General features: G+C 44.4%; 1 long non-coding RNA gene across 1 annotated transcript; it reads right to left on the bottom strand.

The window, feature by feature from the left end:
* Nucleotides 1-1,842: 1,842 nt before the first annotated feature.
* Nucleotides 1,843-13,500, bottom strand: LOC138497721 (uncharacterized). The gene is made up of 5 exons (XR_011278640.1): nt 13,424-13,500; nt 12,667-12,728; nt 12,266-12,422; nt 3,300-3,505; nt 1,843-3,017 (listed from the first exon to the last, which is right to left on the bottom strand). It is a non-coding gene; the product is annotated as an uncharacterized lncRNA (long non-coding RNA).
* Nucleotides 13,501-14,874: the final 1,374 nt, after the last annotated feature.

The raw sequence follows: 14,874 nt of genomic DNA, 5'->3' as shown, positions 1-14,874 counted from the left end.
GATGGGATTGCTTCAATATCTGAAGTTGCACTTTACCTAGGATGGCCGCACCTGGAAATGAAATGCTGTACCTTACCTGTGGTGACTGACTGTCAAGTAAACAAGGCATGAACTGGCATAAAATGGCAGCCATGGGCCATTTATTGCTACACTTGGCATACTATAGTATTATCTGAACATGTGAGGCATATTCGGACTACACCTGGCATGTGAGGCGACAACGGGCATTAGACAGTAGTGCTTACAGATAAGAGGCTACATTCAGCACATTATGGCAGCACCTGGAATTGTGGTGCTCTATTTCGCATTTGATTACTATGCAGGATGTGAAATGATATGACAAGAGGCCATTTACGGCAGTGCTGGTTTATGAAGGCAGTGCTACAGGCTTAAGCTGTGTGTACCCCTGGCATAGCACGATCCCATCAACAGAATATCAAGTCAGCCCTCTAAATCAAATATGGTTGGTAACTAAAGTATTTTGTCTGCTTTCGTAGGTGTTTGTTATTTTATCAATCAACAACTTATTTGTTTTTTTGCACTTATGATGTATATTTAAGTGATGTCATCAGTGCCAAAGTGTTACCTAATGTGATGTCGTTAGGGGGCTAGGTTGTGTGATGCCCCTTTATGTGATGTCATCATTGGGTGAGTGACGTCACTTCCACTACCCCTTGCATTTTGGTGAATTGAAACCCCTGCCGTCATTCAGAGAAATCAGTCTCTTGTATCTTCCCCAGTCAAAAAGGAAGATCATCCTGGAATCATTCTGGAGTCATCCGATGACTCCATTCTAGAGTCATCCATGGATAGTTCAGGAAGATCATCCAAAGTATTCACACAGGCCAAAATATTTAATGAGATGATGACTCTAGAGTTATCACAGAAACTACTCCAGGATGAGTTTGGATTACTTCCAGTGATGATCTTGGATTACTTCAGGATGACTCCATGACAACTTCAGGATGAGTGGGGATTACTCTAGGATGACTCCATGACAACTTCAGGATGAGTTGGATTACTCCAGGATGGCTTCGGATTACTCTAGGATGACTCCATGACAACTTCAGGATGACTCCACGACAACTTCAGGATGAGTTTGGATTACTCTAGGATGACTCCACGACAACTCCAAGACAACTTCAGGATGAGTTTGGATTACTCTACGACAACTCCAGGATGACTCCACGACAACTTCAGGATGAGTTTGGATTACTCTAGGATGACCCCATGACAACTCCAGGATGACTTCATAACAACATTAGGATGGGTTTTAAATTGTAAATGATTATTGCAGACCACTCCAGGATGAGTTTAAATGATTTCAAGATGGTTCCAAAAGATTTAGGAAAAGGGGTTGGATTACCACAGGATGTATCCCTTTTGAGTAACATTGGTGGCATTACTTTACAATGACTCTAGTTAGACTTCTGGATAGTGTACTGGAAAAAGAAAATCTTGCAGCTGTCACTTTTCATCTTTGCTAGAGCACCCGTTAACCAAGTTCGCCAATTTAGTGCACACAACTACAACCCCCATATCACAAACCAACTCCCCCATTTCAATTCTCACCTCTAGACAACATGGCCTCACACCCCATAAAAGTCCCACAGCTCCAAAGCACTACACCAAAATACACACTTCCAGCTACCTAAACAGCATCTGTTAAAGGTCTACCAGCATGACAGACTTCCGCCAGTCACTACACCCAATAACCCTAAGAGCAGCTAATTATTACAGAGTTCATATTGTGATAGTAAAATTCTGCAGCTATAAATTGTTGATATTTTAATATTGTATTGCTCTGGCTATAAGATATCTTCAATCAAACATAGGCTCAGAAAGTGTACAACTTTTTTTATTCAACAAATTCAGTTTAACGGCATAGCTCCATAAGAATAAATAGGTTTACAAAAATACAAACAAACAATCATTGATCCTGCATTTCAAAAGGTGGAGTCTTTTTTAGGCCTCTTCTGGCATTGCAAATTTTGGTAGCAAGCTTCCTCCTTATTACTCGGCAGTCCATAGTAGGCCAGCTGTTAGCCTTGCAGACAGATCTCAAAAATTCTACAAAAAATAAGTCAAGGTCACGTTGCTAATGTGTGGGGAGTTTCATAGGAGTCAACTATTGCATGCATAATGTTTACTTACATGTGGGCTTTCATCCGCACAAACAATAGGGCCTGCATCTTGGGGTGCATGCTGTACATCCACATCAATCCTGGATACATTGTAGTTAGGGTTTTTTAGAGGAGTTGAAACAGCTTGTTTCGGGCAGGTAAACAGTATTTTCTGCATTTTCCCTTCACATGGTGATACACTGCTTTTTCGGTCACTAGTGGGGACTGACACTGCAGCCAAACTCTGTTTTGAGGATGTTCCCAATTCCGCTGTTTTTAAAGACTGTAGTCTGAATGATTGAGCAGGTTTGTGTGCACGTGTGGGTGTCAACTCGCTGTCTAAACAGGCATGACTGTCATTCTGCAACAAGGACACACTATTTAGAAGACGTGGGGATAGAGTTAAGCATGTCAAACTAGATCTATCCGACAAAATATTTGCAGCCGACAATTCACTGTTATTTGATAGTCCATTTAGTGGTTGTTGCGCAGCGTCTTTATATTGTCCAGGTGAAGCAACAGAGGTGGGCTCTGAGGAAGGAATGAAAGAATGAAGAACACTAGCCATCCCTGCCAAAAGAGTTAGGTTCTCCAGTTTTTGTGACTGTAGTTGTGAACAGGCCTTACTAAGTTTGGGAGCAGTCACTTTCCTCCCATCAGCTTTTACTAAATAATTCTCTTTGTTTTCTTTTGTTTTTTTCACTGGATGTTCTTGCAGTTCACGCAACACTCTTTTAAATTTGCCAGCACTTCCCCGATTGCCCGAATCCACCAGTAGCTCCTTTTCCTCTTCTGCCTTCCTTTTTAAGGCCTGAATCAGTCCCTCTGCATCACCGCAATAGTCTTTAATTATTTCTTCAAATGTTTTTTGTGTCTTGATACACTGTTTCTTGACTGCAGGTATGAAAAAGGCAAGTTAAAACCTCAAGCGAAAATTTCAAAAAGTGACTATCTACACAACCAAAGTGCCAGAACCATGTTGTGCATCTATACTTTATACATTAGACTTACTCTAAAGGAAGTAGAGATGCTGTGAAAGAGTGGTGGGCATTGTGCAGCACTCATCTGTATGTTAGAAAAAAAGGGGATGCCTCACTGTAGGGACGTTAGATGTACCCTCCTCCCGAAACATCAAATGGAGGGAAACAGAGGGAAAAACATATATACTTTGCTTACCTGCCGATTTGGAAAAACACTACCGCTTTGAAATCCCTTTCTTCACGTATTTCTTTTCCACTTTCATCAAGACCCTCTACCAGCCATTTACAAATCACTTCACCAGGAATTGCCAATGGCTCAAATTCCCCATCCTTTCGAATACAGAGAGAGTTGTCGCAATCAAAGAAAAGCACATTAAAGAGGGCCATGGTTTGAATTATTACCTAAAAGACGAAAAATAAATACATTTAGTGTGCTCAAAGTATTATTGTGAAACTATTCTGTACAGGATCATTAATTTATGGTCCCCTTACTATGGACATGTTCCTGCCTGAAGTGTCCCCATTTGTGATTGAAGCTAGTATCCTAATATGCAGCACCTGAATGACCCGCTGTGTCCTCATTGCAACATGACTTGCAACATGACTTGCATTGGAACCAACATCATTAACTTTACAAATACGTTCTTTTTACACTATCCTGCATTTAGCCCATCTCTGTTAGTGAGCCAGATCCTGCATTTAGCCCATCTCTGTTAGTGAGCCAGATCCTGCATTTAGCCCATCTCTGTTAGTGCGCCAGATCCTGCATTTAGCCCATCTGGGTTAGGAAGCCAGATCTTACATTCAGCCCATCTGTGCTAGTGAGCTATTTCTCACTAGAGGGAACACATCACCCCTGGAGGCACCATATGGGACTCATTTAGTCAGGACAGCGCAGGTATCAAAGGTGCTGCCGCTAAATAACCATGCTAAAAACTCACCCTTCTGCATACACCTTCTCAAACACTGAATATTCAGATTCAACTGTAAGAATTACTGGTGTCCACTTAATAAGATTCTGCACTTTACTTTGTCTACTGTAGCTGACAATGGCCTATGAATGGTATATGAAGTAACACCTGCAATCTAAAGACCACATATCCCCACATAATTCCATGACCTCACAACCTACATGCCGATGTTTGGTTTGTGTAAGAGAACAGAACACACATTCAAGCGGTAGTCTTGACAAATCACATACAATGAGACAAAATCCTCATAGTCTTGCCCAACACCACATGGCAGCTACCAACCGAAAAACACCTACGCTCGGCGAACAGTGTTCCTGAGTTTAACCACAGCAAGTAAGGCCAGCACACAGGTGTGAGAACAGAGAGTAAGCTCACCTCTAAAATAGATTTGGAGTACTTTCAAGAAGGGAGACCTTCGACCAGAAGAGCAGCACATAATGGAAGGAGAAACTATGGACGCAAAGTGGCATGTGGAAAGAAAGCATCAAGAAGTATTAGGCCACACGGTGGGGTGGAGAGAAAGTGTAACAGTGATGTGTGTGTGAAAGGTTAAGAATGAGAGGCATGGCCAGATGGGGTTCTAGGAAGGAGTGTGACAGCATGTAGGGTTGAGCGAGAGACCTGTGCATACTAGGAGCGGCAATTAAAACTCTGCTCTATTCCAGCAACATAATTGCATGAACATGAACAGGTAGCCAATCCCAGTGTTTGGTTTCCGCATTGTAAACACATTCCTGGATCGCTCTCCCAGGCCTGCCTTTAATCTGTCCCCGCCCCGGAAAGCTCTGAGGGGGGTGGGGGGGGCAGGGGCCCCAGCCCCGGGATGAGTTGAGATTATCGCCAGCAGCAACGTGAGAGAAATCATGGCTTATTACCACCCTCCTGTCACGCCATGGCATATGAGCAGGCCCTGGGCTGGGAAGCAGGGTCCAAGCAGCACAGGAGAGTCCATGCAGGTCAGAGACAAGAGAGGAGGAGTGTCAGAGTAGGGCTAGGAAAGCAGGGTCCAAAAAAAGTAGGGTCCTGAGGATTCGAGCAGGACACAGGCAAGAGGATCTGTGCATGTATGGAGCAGGAGCGTGAGAGCAGGGTTGACAAAGGGGGTGTAGCACGAGTTGTAAAACATGCATTGGCAATGCCAACAGTTTTGCCTTTTGTGTAGTAAGGCACTTGCAGTCTCTTCCGTAGTGGTATTAACTGACCATTGATAGTAACATGTGCAAAATGGTGTGAGTGGCTGGGCATCTAATAGCAATACCTGGCAGAGGCCTAATCCTTACACAAAAGCCCAAAGTGTTGGCTTTGCCAATGTTTGTTTATAAAAGGAGTTCAGTGAAGGACACGCACAGTGCTAATAAATCAGGTGGCTGAAGGCAGACCTGGTTAAGGAGGGTTTGCAAATCCAATTAAGTCATTAACTTCCAGAAGACTGCTTTGAAAAAACACTGGCAGGCACCTTGACTGCAAAGTTTGATGGTAAGGCTTGATCAAAGCGAACGCAAGAGAGTTCCCATGGGGTGGTGTTTTGGGCTGGGAGGGGCAGGAACTGGGTGGGAATGACCATAGGGTTTAGCATGGCCATGCGTAGCCAATGGGTGGGCAAATAACCAAACACCTACAGGCTGTGTGTCCCTCCTCATATGCCACTTCTCCCTATCTGTGCTCTAATGCAATAGTTTTAGTTCATAGATGGTGCTAAAGCGCCACCTAATAGCCCAAACTAAAAAGTGTGGGACTCATTAACATATACAATGGGAAGTGATGACCCAGGAGGTTAATATATCAAAATTACACCCATGCACTCTGGGGGCCACTGGACAGTCCAGTATTCGCTCCCAAATGGCACTGTTGCTGACATGTTTCCCCCTAGGATTCACGGAATCCTTCACCCACCCTGCGCCCTGGGCAAAACAAAATTTGGCGCCCCCCCCACCCCCAAAAAAGAATACACACGCCAATCTTGAAACACCTAGGCAACACAAACACCACACCATCCACACACATTAAAAGCAAAGGCCCCTACACAACATGCGCCCACCATCCACATGCATACAGTCACCATCCACACACATTAAAAGCAAAGGCCCCTGCACAACATGCGCACACCATCCACATGCATGCAGTCACCATCCACACACATTAAAAGCAAAGGCCCCTACACAACATGCGCACACCATCCACATACATAAAAAGAAAAGCCCCCTAACACACGCACATCATCCCCACACATACATTAAAAGAAAAGCCCCCTACACAACGCACGCACATCATCCACACACATACATTAAAAGAAAATCCCCCTACACAACACACGCACATCATCCACACAAATACATTAAAAGAAAAGCCCCCTACACAACGCACGCACATCATCCACACACATACATTAAAAGAAAATCCCCCTACACAACACACGCACATCATCCACACAAATACATTAAAAGAAAAGCCCCCTACACAACGCACGCATATCATCCACACACATACATTAAAAGAAAATCCCCCTACACAACGCACGCATATCATCCACACACATACATTAAAAGAAAATCCCCCTACACAACGCACGCATATCATCCACACACATACATAAAAAGAAAATCCCCCTACACAACGCACGCATATCATCCACACACATACATTAAAAGAAAATCCCCCTACACAACGCACGCATATCATCCACACACTTTGGAGAGAACGGGATCATCAGGGGAGTGAAGCCTGTAAACTAGAAGGGACACATGGTGACTGGATTAACAGATGGCAAAAACACGTTCCAGAACAGTCAGGAAAGCAGATAATGCATTGAAGATTTCAGCAGTATACCTTCAGCCTGTAAACAAAGTACATTTTGATCCCCCTTGTATAGGAGACGATAAAAACATCAGGTTCGACTGAACAAACGCACGGACACTGTACAAACAGGAAACGCAACAGAATTAGCATTTACCAAAACGCGAGGAAAGTACATTTTCTAGCTGGTTTTGCTAGTTTTTACCACGTTTCAATACGTCTAGCGGGTTACGGCTATAAGTTGAATAATAGGTGTTATAATTGTGATTGGGGATCATCTCATCGAGCAACTCCTTCAGACTTCCATACTGTCTCAGGGGAACCAGCCTCACAGTGGGCCTTAATCGGCAGATAACATTTTATTCAGCCAGCGTGTGTGCTTGCACTCTTTTAATTCACCTACCTTGGAGCTGCAGACTTCTGAGTACGTGTTAATGAGTTCCAGTTTCCAAAAGCGCAAGCTTAGCATCATTCCAAATGTGGCTTTGTGTTTCGGCATTCTTTGCAACATCCACAACCCTTTTGATTGTATGATCCTTATGGGTGATTATAGTCATGAAGAATCCCACGAATTCAATGCGATGACCTGAGGATGCTAAAAGCGACACGGTGGCGCTCTCCGGCCGCAGAACCATGGTAGTGAAATTCCTGAGCGTGACATCAGTGGGAATGACATCGTGCCCTGCTACAATAGCATGGAGAAGGAAGCGTGCCAATGAAGGTAAGTAGTTTGTAAGGGAGCAGTGAGGCTGCTAGGCTTTGGAAGAGGAAGTGGATGTAGTATGCATATTGAGCAAATAAATAAATAAATAAATAAATAAATGTTCATCTCACACGAAGAATGGAGATTGAACAGCCAGCATTATCCCAGACACTGCTTCTACGGCAAGAATGTTCTCCTACATGCAGTGTGATGCCCACTCTGTGTTTAGGAACTTCTTCCCCACCACAGCTTCAAAACAATGCCATGAATGGAAGACATGAATTCCTAGGCATCACCTGAACATGAGCCTCTATTTGCTCCTGCCATAATTTTGCTTCAATCTTATAGTATTCTAGAAAGCAACCACCCAAATACATGCTGGTGTAGCCCCTGATTTTTTTTTTCCCTGTGCCGGAGCGCACAATATTTAAAGTTAAAGTTGTGTTACCCTTACAGGATTATATATGCAAAACTTGCAGACCTAGATATTAGGTAAACATATCAATTCTCCTCAGATCACCACATGCCCCACTTCAAATTATCCATTCTATGTTTCATAATGCATTACTAAGAGTAGAAGATACCCCTTGTTTAAACCCCTCTTCATGTTGCCCTTAAGTAGATTTCCAGTCTCTCCACCCTGGGCATACCTTCTTTGCATCACAATCTCCCCTTTACACATACACCTTTCTGGCTACAACTATTTAAACAACCTTGGCAGCTGCAGACTGCCCTTACTTTTTCCAATCCCCACTTGTCAGTCTATTGAAAGTCTTTAAAGTACAGTACCTTGTGTGTCTTCCCTGCTGTTATGCACCCAAAACCCCGCTCTGCCGCGGGTGGTGGTTGCAGGACATCTGTCTGCACTTCCGTCGCTTTGGGAGGCCTGAGTTCATAAAGGGCTTTGGGAGCCCTGAGTCCATATAGAGCTTTTGGAGCCCTGAGTTCCTCTGTGGCGGTGTTGGGGTTAATGATTTCTTCTGTGGCGGTGTGTTTAGGGCTTTAGAAGCCTGTTGTCCATTTCCTCTGTGGCGTTGTTAGTGTTCAGGGCTGGGACTGCACACCAGGGACGGACCTTTCCCCATCACCGGCCGCCCGCACTAAAACATGATGCGGCTGGGTTTCAAGTAAGTCTTCCATACTCTCCCCATTTGGCCCTGGGGAGAGCGTGTAGTGTTCACCCCACCCCACCCCCGCCCCCGGTGGTGCTTTCGTTCCTGTTTGCACTGCTGGTGCCATTGGAATTTGTCCTTCCTCATCTGCCGCAAGATGGGTGGAGTCACCTGGCATGGCGGCCATGGCCACGCGCCACCCACTCTTCGAGGCACATGGCTTTCACCTCTTCAGGTCCGCCCAGTCTGGCCACTGTGCAGACTGTAGCCCTCAGGCCATGCTCTGGTTTGGGTCGCTGCCACTCGTGGCCCCACACTGGGGTGTTTACTTCACCCGGGCCGCACCACGCACAAGGCCTTGGACTCTTCTATCTTCTGGCCCACCCAGACTAGCCCTCGTGTGGTCCACTGCCTCCCAGGCCACACTCTCGCTTGTCGCCCGCCCCGAAAATGCAGCCCCAGGTGGGCATTTGTCTTCACCCAGGTTGCACCACACATGCGGCCTGGGTCTCATCTTCATGCTCGGATGCAACTGACAGACGCAGTCTGGTTCGGAACTTTCAGGAGGCCCTTGTGGGCTGCTCGAGGCTGACCCCCCCCCCACCAGCCGGACTGGTGTCTATGTTACCCCCTTTCCTTTTGCTTGACTCAGGAGATCGCTTTTCTGTCTTTCCTTTTCCTTCCCCTTCTTCCAACTGTGATTTTTTCCAACGGGACCTGTCTTCAGATAAGTCTAGTCCATGCCACTGCCTACTGGCCGGGGAGGCCTGTCCATTGTTCCTCAGTCTCAAGCTCCCATGTGTCTGTCCACCATGGTGGGGAACGATGTACAGCCAAGTAAGTACATTAGTAAACACACACATTAAATAAAAGCTTTAAAACTTCTTCTTGCGTCTTGTGGTTGCTATATATTTTAATTGTGTACCCCCTCACTGGCAGGTCCTGATTTGGGCCGGGGGTTACACACGCCTCCATTCGTTTTTTTATGTAACTCAAAGGCTTGCTTTCTCTGCACTGGCGAAATGATGATTGGTCAGAGAAATGAAAAGTTCCCCTCACTCTTTCATCAGGTAGAAGACTGTGATGCAGCACTGGTAGCACTGTTCTCGTCTCTCCGAACTACTCACACCTGCTCCTCCTGGATGCTGAATAATGAAGCCTTATTATTCTCCCTATTAATCACTCGTCTTCTTCCTTGGGTGATTCTAGCTTTTTCACCCCATTGTGGTTTCTCCTTCTCTTTCTCTCTTTACGCCTTGCGAATATTCAGTTCTCTCTTTAGGCCTCCATGTTTTTTTGTATATTCTTCACTCTGTATACTGCTCTCTAGGTCACTCCTCTGTGTGTCACCTGCTCCATTCACTATTCACATTTTCTGCTCTTTCCACTCTGTGCTGCCACTTGGTCCTCTATACTATCTTACATGGCTATACTACGTCCTTTACTCTTTGCTCTCCCTCCAGATCTATGCCAATTATTTTGCTGTCTCCTATTCCCTATAGGATTAGTCCTTCTATTCTTTATTTTCCCAGATTCTCCCTACTTCTGATTCTTCCAAATTATGCTGTTCCCTCCAGCTCGCTCTGCTCTCTGTTTTTTGCTTGTGCTGCCTCCAAAACCCACTACATTCAGCTTAACCTGTGGCTGTCATTGACGCTCCAAAGGACCTCTGCCTTGGGCCACAGAATGCCAAAATGCATTCAGCTGTGGTACACAGCCCCAGTGGCGCCCCCAGACATGTTTCATAAGGGTAGCCTGATGAAGTCACTGGGGTGGCACACCAGATAAAAACACATAACTTAATGCGGGCTAGTGAGGGGGGGGCAGCATTTATATAAGGTTGTCCCCGCCCCCCTTGGCCATCCCTTGGTGGCACCTCTGCACAGCCTACACCACTCAGGTATTGGTTACTGGAATGTTAATTTGTTTTCTCGGCTGCAGTTTCTGTTCCCTAATTGGCTATGTGGAGCGAGCTGTCTAGAGGAGGATCCACCACCCTGCCTTACCTTCTACTCTGTTCATAGCTGCTGCTGCTTGCCAACTCCATGTTATGCCACCAGTAGGCACAAGGTTCCTCCAGCTCTGCATGTGTATGCAACCCATAGTCCACCTGATAGGAAGCCACCGTTTAATGTTTGACTGCAGATGATGGGGCTCCATGCCATTAATTATGGCGCTGGTCCATCTGTTCTCATATGCATAAGGCCGATGATCATAAAAACCTAGCAAATGCTGTGCAAGACATGTGCATTGTCTCTCAATCAATGGCTGGAGCTCGGACCTTGGTAATCCCTACAGACTTTGTTAAACAATGGGATTTCAGACAGTATTAGCATGGCTAGTGGGCTATTGGCATTAAGGGAAGGGCCAAGATGAAAGATGAACATTACAGGTTATAGATAGGCTGGGGAGCCTAGGGGACTCTCCCTGTTACTCTTTTGAGCCCTACATAGTGTAGTGGGTGGTGGCACTGGCCTTCTGGTCTTCCAGTCTCATCTACAAACCTAGAACTTGGGACTTCATCACAATCCTCACTTTAAAACAAAACTGCCAGATGAATATACCGAATTCTGTGATGTGTTTCATTTAAAAAAAGCAAATACAGGATTTGTATTACTGAATAGATCTCAAACCAACAGGAAACATTCTGTGACATATGGCGGTCCAACAAATGGCCGTCAATCTCTCGCTTGTCTCCATGGGCTCCCTCCACCTTAGCCCAGGCTTGCCTGTCCAAGGTGATGATGATCACTAGAGATCGGTAACCCCATCTATCTAAAAGCTGGCTGTCTTTGGAGGATGGAGTCCTAAATGGTGGAGCCTCATCTATCTTTGTCACTTCAGGACTTCCTAAGGGTATACTAACCTTTCCCCAGATATCAAAGGATATTGTTAACATTGTGCCAGATTCAAACACCCTGCTCCTTACACTCTCACCTCTTTGTCTCCCCCCTTTTTCCATCCTCTTGTTTCACAGGCTCTACCTCCTCTGTTCCTCTGGTCTTGACATACTATCTCTTTCTCCTTCTCCCTTGACCTTTGTCTTTCCACTCTCCTTACCTTCCACTACACAACTCTCCGCATCTCTTACTACATCCCTCTCCTCACCTCTACCTACATCCCTCTCCATGCCTCACACTACACTCGTCTCCTCACTTCTACTTACATCCCTCTTCTTGCCTCACACTACACTTCCCTTCCCACCACTCTGTAGTCCCCTCTTCTCTCCTCTCACTACACCCCTTTTCTCTATCTACTCCTTCCCACACTCTCTCCACCTCTATCCTACCATTATTTTCACCCCATTCTGCTTCGCTCCACTCACACCTCTGCTCACACTACTGTCTTGCACTCTCTCCAGAATATCCTTTCATATACTCTCTTCCACTCCCTTTCATTATCTCTCTAATTCCTTCTGCACTTCTCAGTCTCTCTAGCTTTCGATCTCTCTTCTTGTCACCCACCTTTTGCACCCCTTCACATTACACAACATACAAATGGTACCACTCTCACAACTAGATAAGGGTGCAATCATAGATGAGTGGAAAATTGCTTTTGAACTAAATTTGGCCTGCTCAAGTACCATTTGATTGATTGATTGATAGTTTCTCCACAAACTCAGAATATAAGAGGTGCGCCAGACTAGTTTGTGCATTATCCCACGTTTTTAATATTTGCCCTTAATGATGACACATGTTTCGGCTATAAGAGCCTTCTTCAAATCAGGGCTGGTGGTACATCTGTTATTTCATAACCCATTAGTATACATGTCGTTGTTGATCACAAAACAATTGGTGTAAAAAAGATCATAACCCACAGAGATTAGGGGTTGGAGAAAGGGAGGATTATTAGGTAATCAAGAGAAGACAAACAAAGAAGAAATAATAATATAGTGAGATTCAAGTAATTAACAGTGCACATAATGTTATATTCATTCCATATTTGTATCATATGGATATGCTTACATCATCTGTTCCATATTACCTTTAAGGCATAGTTGCATTGCCAATCTTGTTGAGTGTTTTACCAATGTAAGGGTCCAATCCCTGTGGGTAGATACCATAGTATTGTATTCAGTTTATATTTCATGTTTTATAATGTAATTTTAATAACATGGTTTTACATCCTGTGCAAGGTATTCTATTAGGCTTGCTACTTATGTCTCCACAACTTCGTTCAGAATTGTTAATTATATAAATGGCCCGATTATCATCATCTGTGTATAGAGTGATGTTCAGCTATGTTTCCTTTCTACCCATGTCATACCCATTCTGATGTTTGCATCGTTTGACTCGGCTAATTTATTAGCAGAGCTATCCTTAACACAATTTTGCGTTCTGTCTGTGCTCAGTATTTCCTCTAGTAAAAAGCATTCATTTACGTCCAATTTATAAAGTTACTTATACCATTTGATGTTGAGCTCGTGTGGTGATAGTTGCGGGGCAACCTTGCAGCGTACATAATCGCAAGGTTGCACTCGGACTTTCTAGGTTGCGATTGCGACATGCACGCTCAATTATTAGATGCCATTCTGCCGTTATACGGATTTTAATGCCTTATTTGTAGATTAACTAGTACCCTTATATGCTCGTGTGATGTTACTTTTATGGTAACCCCATCTCACATATATTCGGAAATTCTCAATCTGATTTTCAAGAATATGATCGCGCTCAGATGTTTAATGTGAATCTAACTTTGTACATACTTTAGTGCACGTTAGAAATCATTGATAGTCTCTTACCTGGTTAAATTGCCTTGCGGATGTCTCGCGCGTTGGCTCTGAGCCTAATGCGCGAGTCTCTCGGTGCTATAGCCCCTTCTACGTGACATTGCCCAAGCAACGGTTGATGCCTAAGTCCTTTGTTTGTGTCTGCCAGTGGACACATTGCACTCAGCGGGCGCCATCTTTTGGGAAGAAGGCGCCCGTATTCTTACCGATTTCTAATTCAAAATGTCCCATTCCTAAATGTGGCAATCTCTGTAGCATTTCAAATTAATTATGCAATTGTATCCGCATCTTTCTTTTGTTTAGCTCTGTGTCCATACTTACAATGTAAATTTTCCTTTTGATTGTTTATATTATACATGCGAACAGTATCTTTTTTGCTCACTATTCAAAGATTTTATGCTAACAAATGAATTGGAGTTGGTACTATGGCATATGTTCAATTACATAGTTCATCATAGAAAAATGCAATATAGATACAGTTTAAAGAAAGGACACCATCTCATTATCTGAGTTTGAACCAGTCACTGTACTGTTAAGTTTACAAATGATTCTTGCTTCTGCCTGGCGGAGTGCTTTTTCTCTGTCCCCTCCTCTTTTGCCTAATTGTACATGTTGCAGCCCAATGAATTTAAGTTATACTAGCTCTGTGCACTCTGCTACATGATAGGTTGCATTTCCCTGCTTCAGTAGATGCCACCCAAGCATGCTTCCTTTAGAACCAATGGCAAGCCTAATACTTCAGTGGAAGAGCTGCATGCTCAGCTTAGGAAGGGCCAACACCAAATAAAAATATCCTATTTATCACAAATGAATGAGGCAAACTATGTGGTTCTGTAAAATTCACCCAGCCTTTCAGTAAAAGGTGAGTGATTAACTCTGATTGTCCACTTGTGGACTCTCAACACATTTCATCCATAACCTCTCAACACATTTCATCCATAACCTCGTGGTTCCTTCAATAAGGTGATTAACCCAATTGCCATTGGTCACTTATTACACAACACATTCAAAGTACACCCCATGTTTCACATTGGAGTTGGAGCTCTGATTTTGTTGGATCTGTCCGCCGCATTTGACACGGTGGACCATCCTATCCTTCTCTCACGACTGGCACAGGTCGGGATCTCTGGCACGGTTCTTGCTTGATTCACTTCCTTTCTTTCTGACCGCACTCAGACCCTCGCTATGCCCCCTTTTCTTTCTTTCCCCTGTGCTCTCACCTGCGGTGTCCCTAAGGGATCTTCTCTCTCCCCGATTCTGTTTAATATTTATATCTGGGCGCTGGTCTACCTCATTCGCTCGCATGGACTTAACTGTTATTCCTACGCTGATGATACTCAAATCCTGATCCGCTTGGATCAGGATCAAACTTAGGTCTCAGTCTTCATGACTGCCTAAAGGCAGTCGGAGGCTGGATGGACCAAAATTGGCTCAAGCTCAATGGCGACAAAACGGAAGTGATG

This window comes from Ambystoma mexicanum, chromosome 5q (assembly GCF_040938575.1).
Source record: "Ambystoma mexicanum isolate Mex_15411 chromosome 5q, UKY_AmexF1_1, whole genome shotgun sequence".
NCBI classification, from domain to species: domain Eukaryota; kingdom Metazoa; phylum Chordata; class Amphibia; order Caudata; family Ambystomatidae; genus Ambystoma; species Ambystoma mexicanum.
Note: the sequence above shows the minus strand (reverse complement) of the source record. Positions and strands in the feature narration are given on the sequence as shown.